Source organism: Pteropus vampyrus, unplaced genomic scaffold (genome assembly GCF_000151845.1).
Source record: "Pteropus vampyrus isolate Shadow unplaced genomic scaffold, Pvam_2.0 Scaffold362, whole genome shotgun sequence".
Taxonomy (NCBI): domain Eukaryota; kingdom Metazoa; phylum Chordata; class Mammalia; order Chiroptera; family Pteropodidae; genus Pteropus; species Pteropus vampyrus.
In genome coordinates this window covers 619,495-635,584 of record NW_011889143.1, presented here as the reverse complement: position 1 = coordinate 635,584, position 16,090 = coordinate 619,495, and positions in this window count along the sequence as shown.

Here is a 16,090-nt window from a genome sequence, read left to right as displayed (position 1 = left end):
GCTGGTGGGACTGCAAATTGGTACGGCCACTATGGAAAACAGTATGGAGGTTCCGCAAAAAAGTAAGAATTGATCTACCATATGATCCAGCAATCCCTCTACTGAGTATTTACCCCAAAGACTTGAAAACCCATATCTGAAAAGATATTTGCACACCGATGCTCATAGCAGCACTATTCAGAGTGGCCAGGACATGGAAGCGACCAAAGTGTCCTATGATAGATGATTGGCTAAAGAAGCTGTGGTACATATATACAATAGAATATTACTCAGCCATAATAAGAGATGAAATACTGCCATTTGCGACAACATGGATGGACCTTGAGATAATTGTGCTAAGCGAAATAAGCCAGACTGAAAATCACATGGTATCACTTACATGTGGGATATAAACCTAAAAGCAACAAATGAACAGGACAAACAGAGACTCATGGCTATGGACAAGAGACTCGTGGTTACCAGAGGGAGGGGGTGGGGGAGGAGGGAAGACGTAGACAGGGTAAAGGGGGTCAAATATAGGGAGGTTGGGGGAGGGTGAAGTGGGTAAGGGGGATCAAATATATGGTAGCCAAAGGAAACTGGACTCTGGGTGGTAATCACACAATAGAATATACAGATGTCAAATGATAATGTACACCTGAAAATTATATAATAGTATTACCCAGTGTTCCCCCAATAAACTTTAAAAAAATAAATAAATAAATTTACTAAGACTGGCATCATCTTATTGACTTTTCTATTTTGTGTCACAGACAATCCAGTATGATTGCAAACTAAGAGCAATTTAAATATGTTTGGAAATATAATATGCATTTAGAAAAAATAAATGTCATTGTATTTCACTTACTCAAAATAAGAGATATTTATAGTCAGAACACTAAAATGTAAACTACACGAAGGCAGAGATTTTTACCTGTTCATTCACTAATGTAGTTTCTTGGACAGAACCTGGCACAGAATAGGCACTTGGTAAATATTTGTTAAATGAATACACAAGTGGATACTGATTTCTCAGCAGTCACTGATGGATGCATATCAATTATATGTTTTCAGCGGAAATAAAGGCCCAGAGCGTCTTTGTATGTATGCAGCAGTGGTTTTCAACAGTTGGCCTGAATGCTCCTGGAAAATATTTAGGTCAGGATTTGTAGTTTGCAAAAGTTCCCTCAGCGATTCAGAGTCACACTCATACTTTATAACAAGTTTTCCCAGTGTTATAAGTGCAAGCTGCTCATTACATTTCTCCCTGGGTAGATTTTTTTTTTCTATTAGCACTGGCCCTCAAAGTCATGAGTATGTCCTAGCATGTCGCAGAGTAGTTTCCCCTTGTGAATTATCCTTTGTCCTTTGTTCAATAAAATATATATCTTTCTTGCATACCATCAGACGTGATAGAGTTGGTAGGCACTTGTATAGGGTCAGCTGGAGTGAAATGAGAAAGCAGGCAGAATGTTAACACACGGTGGCTACAATTACCAATATTGGAAGAGCCATTTTAAGTATTCCGTTTGTGTGTTCACTGATTTGCAGATGTTCTGGAAAACATCCTGTGATTTCATTTTTAGCATCTGAATCAAGAGACCATTCTAATCGTTTTAAAAGCTTTTCATTATAAAAAGTTTTAAAGGAAGTTGTATTTTATTAACAGCTATCGAATATGTACATTTTGAAGAAAAATATTTTTGAATGACTTCTCTTAGAATTCTCATGGAAAACTGGGCAGTATTGTGCATTGTATCTCAAAGAGTAAAGTAGATTTAAATCAATATAGGTGTGCCCTGATCTTTGAAAGCCCGGTTTACGTAAATATGAACTGAAAAACTTGGTTGATTTGTTATATTTTCTGTCTAGAGATAGCTTTTTTCAGGAAAATCTAGCAAGAACTAATAGAGAGCACAGAGACAGCAGTCTTGAATTCCTTTATTGATTTTGCCTTATAAGACTGGACAACTCTCTGTCACTGTGGGACTCAATTTTATTATTTGGAAAATAAGATTTTTTTTTCATTCCTCTCATGTACAGGCCTCTATGCAGTAATTAACATCCGATCAAATTTTATTCTAAATCATGGTTCTCAAATGTTTAATGGCAGGTCGATTGCATAAGTATCTGCCATAGAGCTATTTAAAATTATAGATAGCATGACCTTACTTCTAGATATTATAGAATGTACAGTTTTGGTAAATATTTTGTTAAATATGCTGTCTAAGTGAATCTCATGCACTCTCCCCCTCAAATCCAAAAATTTTGAACTCCTTTTTTAAGTACCTCTGAGACTGCTTAATCTATCCCAGACTTTATATGTGTGTGTGTGTGTGTGTGTGTGTGTGTGTGTGTGTGCATATGAGATTTTAAAACATACCTGTTATCGCATGTTTTTTATGTAGCTGATTTGATTATTCTTTTATGTTTATTTATATAAAACACATTGCAATTAAGATCAAGTATGCAAGATTTTCCCCTTTTTCTTATTTCATATTTCTAACTAAATATTATATTTGGTTAGGTCACTTTCAAGAGATGGAATTATTAGATCAAAGGCTATGAACATTGCCAGACAGGCCTGTACTACATATGAGGATGAGGCAAATGAAAGTCTCATCTTGGACACGAAATCTAAATATTTTAATGCAGTATTTGAAAAAAAAAACAAAATTATTGTAAAAATCCATGGTGAACAAAATAACATTTTAATAAAGATAGGATCAGATATTTTTTCCCTGTTGCATGAGGCTCCAATATGGCTTGGCATGACACCACTGCCAGGATCACTTGAATATTGTCATTTCTGAAGACATTTACAAATTTGAAAGGTGGAAAATAATATCTTGGTGATACAATTTGTCTCATATGTTTTATTTATATTCATCTTTATGCCATAATTCCACAATAAAATAAGGTGACTTCCAGACCATATCTAATTTGGCAAAATGATGTGAATTACTAGCAGATGGGAAATGATAGGAAATGCTACTTTTTCTCTGTATTTCTTTCTGTTTGTGTTTTACATTGTTCAGGCCCTTGCTGTTTGGTCCATGCCAGTTCATTATTATCATCTTCTTAGCAGATTGTTCCTTTATCAGGGTGGAATTTCTGCCTTTGTCCCCATTAATGTTTTCCACCTTCAATTCTGTTTTACTGAGTATTAATATTCCTTCGATTTCTTTTGTGAGTAATTTACTTGAATATTTTATTTTAAACCTATCTATCATTTGGTTTAAATATGATGCTTGTAAATAGTATATAGTAGGAATTATTTTGGTTTTGATTTGAATATGTCTATATTAATAGGCATGTTTAATTTATTTCCATTTATTGAGATCACTGGTCTATTTTAATTTGTGTATTCACCATGATTCCATATCACTTCTGTTCTTTCCTGTTCTCTACTGGATTGTTAAGCTTTATTGTTTTCCTGCTCTAATAGATTACATTTTCACATTCTATCTTTTTATTGGTTTTCTTTACATTTTCACCATTTAAACAAAAGTCTAAAATTACCAGGACCACTGTTTACCTATCTGCAAAAGAATGGAGCTAAATTTCTATCTCAAACCATATACAAAAATCAACTCAAAATGGGTTATAAACCTAAATGTAAGAGTTAAAACTATAAAACTTATAGAAGAAAACATGTGTGAACCTTTGTGACTTTGGATTAGCAATGGTTTCTTAAATAGTATATCTAAACATAAGTGACAACAACAACAAAAAATATAAATCGAACCTCATTAAACAAAGACATTTGTACATCAAAGGACACCATGAAGAAAGTGAAATGAAAACTTGCAGAATGGTAGAAAATATTTGCAAAATCATATATCTGATAGGGTACTTGTATACAGAATATATAAATAATTCTTACAACTCAAAAAAAAAAAGGTTAACCAAATTAAAAATAGGTAAAGGACTTGAATATATTCTTCATTAAGATATACAGATGTCCAATAAGAATATTAAAAGATGTTCAATATTATTAGTTATTAGAGAAATGCAAATCAATACCACAATGAGATGCCACTTCACTCCTACTCAGATGGATAGAATATAAAAGAAGAGATTAACAAGTGCTGGCAAAGATGCGAAGAAATTGGAAGCCTCATATAGTGCTGGTGTGATTGTAGTGGTTCAGATACTTTGGAAAACAGTTGGCAGCTTCTTAAAATGTTAAATGCATAGTTAACACATGACACAGAATTTCCATTCCTGTGTATATACCACAGATAAATAAAAACAAATGTTTGCACAAAAATGTGTACATGAATGTTCATAGCATCATTATTCATAATAGTCAAAAATTAGAAACAACCCAAATATCTAACTGTTGACAAATGGTTAAACATTATGTGGGATATCCACACAATGGGGTATTATTTGTCAATAATAAGGCATAAAATACTGATACATGTTATAAGATAGATGATCCTTGAAAATATGCTAAGTGAAAATCAGACACATAAAGCTACATATTATACGATTCCATTTTATGAAATGACAGGGTTTCAGAAATCTAAAGAGATGGTTAAGTAAATTAGTGGTTGTCTAGGGCTGAGGGGAATGAGGGAAATAGAAAGTGATTGCTAATGGGTGTGGGGTTTCATTTGGGGGTGATGAAAATGTTCTAAACATAGTATTGATGGTTGGTTGCACAACTCTGTAAATATACTATAAAACACTGAATTGTACAATTTAAAAGGGTAAATTTTATGGTTTTAACGATATTGCAATAAAGCTTTTAGTAACAATCTAAAATTAATGAGTATGTCTATCTAAGATAACTTGTTCTAATATCCTTATATTCTTGTGTTAGATTTTTCTAATTGGATCAGGATTTCTTTTTTGTGCTTTATCATTTTTGATGAAGAACTCTCCTGCTTGGATGGTTGTTCTTAGTCATATAGGTCTCTCCACATTAAGCAATGTCATTGTTGCCTCTGCTACACAGTGTGGATTTTAGGACTCCAGAGAGAGTCTTGTGAGCAGCTCGGAGCTCTTTATTTGGAAAACACAATTCTAGTCACCCTGTCTGCCTGCCTCAGAGGCTGAGTTCCCAATTTCATGATAGCGTATTAGTGTCCTTTCTGTAGCACAGACAACCTTGGATTTATAGTTATATCTGCTCCTAAATATGGGCAGAGAGTGTAATTCCAGGCCCTGGCTTCATGAAGGAAGCCTAGTTTTGCTATCTAACCACTTGAGGGATCAGTTCAGTCTCTGTTACTGTAGGACATTAAGGCTCTGGCCCCCAATGCTTGTTTCTGATCATGACTTCCTGTGATCTTTGAGCTTCAGCTAGTGTTCTACACTGTGAGTTTCCCTTCTCTCTGGCCCGTAGATAGTCTACCCTTGTATTTAGGACAGTTAAGCATTCTTAGAATGAAAACAAACATTTTTGTATGTTTTTGTTAAGGAAGAGGTTTTAATAAATACTCAGTCATCCATCTTGTCTTGGAAAACTAACCAAGGTTAGGAACATGGGGCTAGAATTTCACTAATATAAAATACTAAGAAATAGTGTGCACATGCTAAGAGTATTATTTAGGCATAGTCACTGATAGTGAAGCAGAACATTTTCCTCTTTCTAACATTTTATAGTTCATTTTAACGAATTAGCTTTTTATATCCTTTTCCTCATTCATCTGTTTGCTACTTGATTGTTTTTCATTAGGTCTTGTGAGCTACAAATGTGGTTCACTTTGCTTATATTTTGCCATTTAATTTTAGTTATATTTTTTTGCTGTTAAAAAGTTTCATTATTATTCAAAGAAATCTTTTAGTCTTTGTGATTTTTAAAAATACTGATTATTTAAGAAAACATGCGAGAAGAGATTAGCGAATTATATAAATGTGCTTTGGATATGTCAGGAAACAAAGAAATTTTCAAGACAGGTCCAAGCACTGGGCACTTATTGTGTTTAACAACTTTTTCTTTGCTAGAATGAAAACTGATAAAGCAGATAATCCACCAAGTGCAAATGTACTTGTGATCAAATTTGGAATTTATGATGGTCACAGTGAAACATGAATACATTTCTTGAGGTCTCTTAAAGTTGCTATGGATTCTTGATTTTGAATATGACTATCAATCATCAATTTTTTTCTCTCATTATATTACCATTTATTTGCATGCCTCAAGGGAACCACCATGGATGCATGAAGAATAAAATTTCACTGGCATGTTGAAAAAGTTGGTATCAACATAGATTGTAACTGAGAAACAAAGAAATGGGACTTGAGCAACAGCTGAGATGTATTCTATTAATATTTAAACTGAGTTTCTCATTGGAGACATGTCTAGATTGATTGACTCTTAAAGAACAGTCTGCAACTAATTTTATTTCACTGCTGAACATTTCTTCATCAAAACTATATAATTTTCTTTCTTTGTCATTTTTTTATTTATCTTGCTTCCCTCCCCAAAACAATTAGTAGCTACTTACTGTATAAAACAGAAGCCATATTATTTATCATGGCATTCAGTGTCATTTATAATTTGGCTTCAAACCATTTTCCCCAATGCTTCTAAATAATAATAAAGGTGATAATAATAATAGTAGTCATACATTTTGCTAACATTTTCTCACAATGTACCATGAATTCATTTAAGCCTCTTTAATTTAATCTTCACAAAAACCTTCCTCTGAGCTTCCATTAAGATGAGGAATTTGAGGCTCAAAAGGTAACTTCTTCAAGGCCAAATGGCCAGTATGTCTCATAGCCAGTCTGTCTGATTCCAGAGACAGTGCATTAACTCCCACATTTTTGATTGCCAGGACACACTGGACTAGAATCCATGACCTAAATACTTTTTCCTCAAAAGTCCATATGTTTTCATATCTTTTTCTCTAACCCCTTCATGTATCAGTACTCCTTATCTACAGATAAAAATCTTCCTCAAATTTTTTTTTGCTTCAATGCTCTTTTGAAATACTGAGAACTTCCATATTACACAACCCAAATCTAAATAAATGTTTTCTCTTACATGTCTCCCAGAACATTGCTTCTTTTTACACTTAGCACATTTCATTATGTTTATTATTACTATTATTATTGCTTGTTTATAAGTCCATCTCTTACTAGCCATTACCTTCTAAACTCAGAAACTGCTCACATAGCAAAATCTTGGAACCACACCAGGTTAAGAGTTGAGAAAGAAACTTCGAGATCATTTTGTCAACTCCCCCTGCCCCCCTCTTCCAGCATTTCACAGATGGGGAAAATGGACACCAGGAGAACTGATTTGCATTAGATTGTACAGCTTCTTAACTGCAGAGCTAGGAATAGAAGCCAAGTATTCTGAACCACAGGACACTGCCTTTTCTTTACATGCCAGGATAAGTCAATTATTCTTCTAAGACATTTTCAAGAGTGCACAGCCATGTGCATGTGAGCATTGTGGATGCTGCCAAGCTAACAGCATGGCTTAGCTGTACCTGTGAACTCCTATATCCACATGATCCTGATTTAACACATTCTGACTCCAATTTCAAATTGTTTTCCCATTCATTTGCAGTAACTTTCATGGCACTTATCATTCATGTCACTGTTTTTCTCCCAAGTCAAATGAAAATGAATCAGCAGGCTTAATGTAAGATCTGAATGAGACACGGCCAAGTACTGGTATCAGAGGGACCCAGTGTTGGACACTGGCTAGTGTTCCAGAAAGACAACTTTTTCTGTCTCGTCTCTCTCAATGAATTTATGCTAAGGCTTCTATTGCTTCTCATTGAATTCCTATGCCCTGTGGCTAATAGGTAATCAAAGTTGTAAGTTAAGCAAGATTTTCATAAGGTATCTTCCAATCTTAATATATTTATCATACCCAGAACATACTTTCATTGGTCTTCATAAGGTATAAATTAACCACATTGTCTGGATTGTCTTTTTCCAGGCATCTGGATCCAGCAGGTTTCAAACAACATGTTAACCAGTATTTTTTTTAGGTCAATATTTCTTTGTCATCAAAACACTGCCTACCAACTCCTACGAATGCTGGTAACTGGTTGTAGCCAAGAATAAATTTTCTTTGTGTAGACAGATTCAAAAGAGAAAGGTCCAGATATAGCATTAAAATATCTGATTCGCTTCATATGAATGATTAAACACTCTGAAGAGGGACAGTGCAGTTACAATATTTTCATTATTCCACCTGCTAAGACCTTTAAAAAGAAGTGATTAGAGATTAATTGAAAATCCAATGTTGTAATTGACATAATATTCAGTTGTTCATTTTTTAACCCTTATGTTTGTTGATACAATATATGGAAGAATTTGGAAACTGAACCAACAACTTCTACAGTATCATGGTTTCTGTAGGATGATGTGTTGTTTATAGATTGTGTCATTCATGAGAGATGTTTCCATACACATTTGTAAGAATATGGTAACAAGAAAAGCCCTCCAACTAAGACAAATACAATAGTCATCTTTACCTGTGTATAATTCTTTTTTTACAAAAGAAGACAGATGAATACACATATACACAAGATAGAAAATATTTAATATAAAACCCACTGAGAAATTCTTGGCCTTTTATTTATAGTGTAATAGACCAATCTCCAGGGAAATATTTATACGATATATGCCTATGTAGAATTAACTTGTTAAATATTTCTATGGATCAGGATCCTGTAATTTTGTAGCAAATTATTTTTCCTCAAAGCTAATATGTGATGATAATTTTAATAGGGAATTGGTATATAAAGGAAGTCTAATTTTTTTAAGAGCCCAGTAATTGAATACTTGCCTTGTGTTTAGTGCTATGGTAGGCACTGAAAATGCTACAAAGTTATGTAAAGCATGAAACTTGTCCTCTAAGAACTTGCCATTAAATTAGGAAGACTTCCAGTGTAGTGTGATTATTCTGTATGATTCCCTTGTGAGATGTCTCTAGTGGACACCTCAGAGTGCTTTCCTTCCAAAGTGGCTACTGAAGTAAAGCAGTAGCTAAATTAATTTCTGCAACATATTTTCACAAGCCAGCTATTTGGCTTCATTAAAATAAAATTTCCATATTTTTCTTTAATTTCTTTCAGTTACCTCATAAACTTACATCGCTTGAGGGCATAAGCAAAAAGAAAATTAACATTCTTTATTACTTCCTCCATCGAAGCTTGCATAGAACCAATGTTATACATAGCTCATCAAAATAAACACTCCTGATACAATAAAAGCAGGACACGTCTGAGTTTGAATTTGATAATAAATAATTTAATAAAATTTTAAATATTAATTTTGAATTTCATTTCAGTTTTCCCATTTGTGATAAGCAAGCCATATATAGCTATTCTTTCTTCTGGTCATATTTCTCCAATTTCAATAGCCAGTTAGACTTCAGTAATTAGTGTTTTATTTGATTATTTTCTTGATTAAAAAATCATACACATAACACAAAATCAATGCAAAATAAGCTTTGAGCTAATTGTCTTATTTTAGGTAATAACAGTTGAAAAAGGTCTATAATGACTTTACAGGATAATAAATAAAACTAGAGACCCAAAGGATAAGAAGTTGTCAGTGATTAGCTAATTCAGCATTTCTCAGGATGATGTTCTTCAGATTTTATTTAATGGGAAACCAAGAAGTATTAACGTTTTTAAAAAAGACAAGAAAATAGAAGAAAAGTCTTCCATGGCAAAATAAGTTTGTAAAACATTGTAGAACTTTTCTGAGCTGTTGGAATGCTAATATAAGTGGAAAAGCTATGGGTGATAAAGTATTTTATAATACTTTATAATACAATGTAAAAGTATTTTATAATACTTTACAATTACCCCATTCCCTCTAAAGCAAACATTATCAAGTACTATTTAAGGCAGGCATTGACAAACTTGTTCCGTAAAGGGTCGGATACACTTCACAGGCTATATGATTTTTTTTTAAATAATTGCTTTGATGAGATATAAGCCACATACTATAAAAGTCACCATTTTAAAGTGTACAATTAAGTGGTTTTACATATTCACAGAACTGAATATTCGAATATCACTAAAATCTACTTTTAGAACATTTTCATCCTTCCAAAAAGAAGCCCCATGCCCATTACCAGCAATTCCCTACTTCCCCCTTCTTCTACCCTCTGGCAACCATTAACCTACTTTCCATCTCTATAGATTTGCCTATTGTGGACATTTTGGTATGTGGTCTTTTGTGACTGGCTTCTTTCACTTAGCATAATGCTTTCAATGTTCATCTATGTTGTAGCACATGTCAGAACTTCACTCCTTTATATTGCCAAATAGGATTTCATAATACAGATATACCACATTTGTTTAACTATCCATCATTTGATGGCCACTTGGGTCACTTCCACTTTTTGACTATGACAAGTACTGCTGCGAACCTTGGTGTATAAGTTTTTGTATGGACATATGTTTGCAGTTCTCTTGGGTGTGTGCCTAGGAATAGAATTGATGGTCATATGGTAACTCTATGTGTAACTTTTTCACAACTACTCAACTCTGTTGTAGCACAAAAGCAACCATAGACAATAGGTAAAAGAATTGGCATCGCTGTGGACAATGACACTTGAATTTCTTAGAATTTTCACATGTCACAAAAGTACTATTTAATCTTTTGATTATTTTCAACCATTAAAAAATTCTTAGCTCACAAGCCATACAAAAATAGGCAGTAGGCAGAATTTGGCACATGGGTTGTGGTTTGCCAACCCCTGATCTAGAAGAAAGAATTGTATTGTGCAGACCTTGATTCTTTCCCCTAGAAAGATGTATTCCAAATCAGAAAAGACAACGTTCTTAACTCATGCCCAATCTTGATGAATTTCTCCATAATATTTCTCAACTTTCTTTCCCTCCTCCCCTACCTGGTTTCCTTGTCAAGGGAAAATAGATCGACTGTGAAGTAAACTCAGATGTGGCCATGTGCTTTACAGATAGGTTTCTAAAAACTGAGAAAAAAACATCCTCGATTTTCAAGTGGTTACACATGGGCCTTGGAGTCAGAGAAATCTTGATTTAGACACAGTTTCTATCATGTACAAGGTATAAGCCCTTAAATAAATCTACTTTCATTGCTAAAAAGCCTCTGCTTTCATTATTAAATAGCAGTACCTACAATAAAAAGTTGTGGGGAGAATTAAATAAGCTTTTAGCACAGTGCTTGGCACCACTCAGTTAAGTGTTCAATAAATGGTAATCCTTTTTCTTATTTTCTATGTATGCATATGTTTTGTATTGATGATTACATTCATAAATAGATATATTTATTTATATACACCAGAGATTTACTACAAGTAAGAGTGTGTATGTGTGACACCTGCTAAGTTTTTTTTTTTTCATCGAGTGTATCAATGTAACAGATTTACTAAGAAGTCTCAACTCAGTGGAGTATGAACATGGAACAGTTTGGGTTTTTTCAATCACTGCTTTTAATTATTGATTCCCATTCATAAATGCTATCTTAGATAGATTCCGCAGCTTTCTGGTCACTTTCAGCCTGGTTGAGTTTACAATTTCAGTCTATAACTCAATTCAAATCTAGTTCGATCTACTCTCTCTTTGCCCAGAGCAGGTCATATCTTCAGTTTGACGTCATACATCCCTGAAGGCGGAGAGGGGAGATTAGTCTACTGCTTTACTCTGCCCTCCAGCCTATCTTTAGGCCAGCTCAGGGATACTACTTCTCTCTCTGTTTCCTGAGTCTGGCTCCTCTAGAGTGAAAAGCACAGGAAGGGACCAGTGAGCCAAGAGTCATCTGTAGGTACATGAGAATCATCTTTGGTCCTTCTCTGGTTTGGTCTGCTTTCATTTAGGTGTTGCCTAATCTAGTGTTGTTGTCTTCCCAGAATTAATGTGTATAGTTTCCCTTGGCTGTTCTTCAGTCTTATATCTAAGCTCCTTGGTCATGTAGAATCTCCTTACAGGAGACTATTCATGTCTACCTTTGAGCCCTGTCAGCAGTATACACACCACCCCTCTCTCCAGGTAGGGCATCTTTTGAATTGATAGGTCCATCTTGGTTACCCAGTAGTTCCTCCTTCACCTCTATTCTCTGTGTTCCTTTACCTGCAGCCCTGGGAACCGCTGAGGACTTTTCCAATGCTATCTCAGCACTCCATATCTTTTCCCCACCTCTTTTCTGTCCCATTTCTCTGCAGTCTTTTTTATTTATTTATTTATTTTTATTTTTTATTTATTTTTTATGGTGACATTGCAGTCTTTTTCGCATGACTGATATTAATTACTATTCTGCCAATTCTTTCACCTTCAGACATTTCCAGACAACAAGTGGACACTAGTTTCCATATTCATGTGTATCCCCAATTCTGTACCATGAATGTCAAACTCTTTCAAGAAGCCCCTTAAAGTATTTGTCTCATTTGTTTGGCAGCACCAAATGGTCCTAGGATTCTGCAGCTCAGTAAAACTCCAACTGGGAAGAGAGGTAGCAGTTTTTCCTCTGAATAGACACTCATGGTCTTTATGACTGAGTTTCTTGCAGCCTTCTCTCACTTGTCTATTGGGAAAGGAGAAGATAATGACCTTCTCCAACCCCTGAGGAAGGAAGGGCAAACTCTCTAACCAGGAACTCCACATTCCTCACAAGGCCAATGGCACTGTTGACTCTTTCCCCTTAACCTCTCCAGTCTTCTGTTAGAGATGATGAGGTGGAAATGAGGGATGGGTATGTAGTTGTTTATATAAAGTATAAGATGTATACACACACAGACATATGTATAATATATCTCGCATCTTTATGCATTCATCCATCAATGGACACTTACGTTGTTTCCGTATCTTAGCTATTGTAAATATTGCTGCAATGAACATAGGGGTACATATATCTTTTCAAATTAGTGTTTTCATATTCTTTGGATAAATATCTAGAAAAGGAATTGGTAGATCATATGGTAGTTCTAGTCTTAATTTTTAAAAATGAATCTCCATACTGTTTTCCGTAGTGGCTGCATCAACTTACACTACCAACAACAGCGTATGAGTGTTCCCCTTTCTCCACATACTCTCCAACATTTGCTATTTCTAGTCTTTTTTATAATAGCCATTCTAACAGGTGTGGTTTTGATTTACATTTCCTTAATAATTAGTGAGGCTGAACATTTTTTTCTGTACCTGTTGGTCATTTGTGTGTCTTTTGGAAAATGTCTACTCAGAGCCTCTACCCATTTTTAAATCAGATTGTATTTTGTTTTGGTGTTGTATGAATTCTTTATATATTTTGGATATTAATTACTTGTTGGAAGTGTCATTTGCAAATATCTTCTTCCATTTGCTTGGTTGCCTTTTTTTGTTGTTGATAGTTTCTTTTGCTGTGCAGAAACTTTTAGTTCAATTTATTCCCATTTGTTTATATTTACTTTTGTTTCCATTGCCTTTAGAGTCAAATTCACAAAAACACTACTGAGACCAATGTCCAGAAGCTTAGTGCCTATGTTTCTTCTATGTATTTTATTGATTCAGGTCTTATATTCAAGTCTTTAATCCATTTTGAGTTATTTTTTTGTGTATGGAATAAGATAGGGGTCTAGTTTCATTCTTTCGCATATTGCTGTCCAGTTTTCTCAACACCATTTATTGAAGAGACTTTACTTTCTCCATTGTATATTCTCAACTTCTTTGTCATAAATTAGTAGGCCATATAGGTGTAGGTTTATTTCTGGGCTGTCAATTCTGTTCTATTAGTCTATGTGTTTGTTTTTCTGCCAATACCAGTCTGTTTTGATTATTATAGCTTTGTAGCATAGTTTGAAAATGGGGACTGTGATACCTCCAGCTTTTGTTTCTTGAGGATTGCTTTGGTTATCTGATTTTTTTGGGAGGGGGCTCCATACAAATTTGAGGATGTTTTGGTTCTATTTCTGTAAAAAAAATGCCATTGGGATTTTGATAGGGATGGCATTGAAACTGTAGATTACTTTAGGTAATATAGTAATTTGGATATTATTAGGTAATATGGATATTTTAACAATGCTGATCCTGTCTGACACTCTTCTTTTTAGTTGAAACATTTATTATGTTTATTTTTAATGTAATTACTTGTATATTTGGGATTAATTGTTCACTATTTGCTTTATATTTGTCTCAATTATTTTATATATTTTTTCATTTATTGATTTATTGAGTATATTATTTAATATTCCCTTTTTGTTATAGTTTATATATCCCTTTATAATACCTTTGAGATACTTCTAGAGATTACAAAGTGCATTATTGATTTGTTCATATTTTTTTATCATTCCTAGATAATACAGAAACTGTTCGTATTTGAACTCTTTAACTCTATTTATTCCCTTTCTGAATGATATTTCCATATATTCTCTCTCTCCCTCTCTCCCTCCCTCTCTCTCCTTCTCTCCTTCCCCTGTATCCATATTACAGATGTATACACACACACGCATATACACACACATACCCACTTTAGTTATAGTCATTTTTTAGAGAGAAGTTAGTTCCAAATCACTCGGCACGCTATTGTCAGAAATGGACTTCTCCTAATACCTATTCTGTTTTAACTATATTTTATTGTTTAGTAAAGCAAATTCCTTACCACTTATTATTTTAGAGTCTCTTCTTAATCTCATATGATTATTTTTCCACATGAAACTTAAGATCATTATGTCAAATTATAAAATGGAATTACATTGCATTATTGATTTATTTAGGGAGAGATGACATTGTTTTGCTAAGATTTTAACACCTGAAACTAATATAAAATAATATTGAATATCAGTTCTAATTGAAAAATAAACATTTCAAAAGAAGATTTTATTAGGAAATGATTTGAAATAATGATAATTTTGTTGCCATTTTATGTCAATTATTTTTACCTTCTTATGGCATTTTAAATACAAATATGCCTAGATTTTTACTTTCTGCATGAAGCTAATGAATGGAGCCTTTTTGAAAAGAAAATATTTTGCATGCATTTCTCCCTGCCTTATTTTATGTTTTTATTTTAAATCAGGAACTAATGTTGAATTCTATTCATGTCCTTCTGCAATTTTTATTTTCCTTCACCTAATGTTTATTTTATGTCTACTAGATGCCAGTCATGTATTGTATGTATCATAATGAACAAAAGAGAGAGATACAAGTTTCAAGCTCTAATAAAGCTTATATCCTATATCATTCAGGGTCTTAGCAAGAAACAGATAGCATACTCAAAAGGGGTAATTCAAGAGATTATGAAAAACAATGATACAAATATATAGACAGGGTCAAGGAAAATGAACAAATGACGGGAAAGCATAATGAGATCAGCAAGATTGTAAAGTTACAATTATCCCTTATCCTGAAGGGACAAGAGGAGGCAATGCTCTCCAGAATCCAGAATGAAAGCTCTAGGTTTTGGAAAGTTTTGAACACAGGAGCTATTAACTTAAATAGAGATATGCGACCTAGAACAGCTGCAGCCCAGAAGAGAGGGAAGCAGAGAAATAAATACTTTGACTTCTCTTCTTTCATTTTCAGATATCTTGCCAGTATCTTCCTTTGGTTAAATCTAGTTGGAAGCCAGAGGGTAAGGCGTCCCAACCTAATCAGGTTTCTGGAACACAGAATAAGATGGAAAGGTATAGTCAATATAGATAGACAAACGGAGAATAACTACATATAATATATGAAAACTGGCAGGTAAGCAAGTATTATAAGGAGTGATAAGGGCTATGACAGAAGAAATACTGCATTACATGGAAACTTTTAGAAGAGGCAGCTCTGGTTTGCTGGTCTGTAGCATAGCTTAGACACTGTTCTCACCTGTTCTAGCCTAGTTAAATCTATCTCTGCATCTGTACTCATATTCAGTATTATAAAAAAATGTTTTATTATGAGAAATTTAAAATTTACACAAAAGTAAGTAGAACAGTATAATTAATGACCATGTTCCCATCATATACCTTCAACAATTATCACTACTTTTGAATCTTGATTCTTCGAGCCCCCACTATTTTTTTATTTTACTTTTGAGAGAGGTTTAAAAGAAATCCCACTATTATGTTATTTTACCTGAAAATGTTTAAATATACATATCTAGCTGATACAAATATTTAGAATAGTTTTTGCATAATCACCATGCCATTATCACACCTAACAATGTTGATAAACTGACCTAT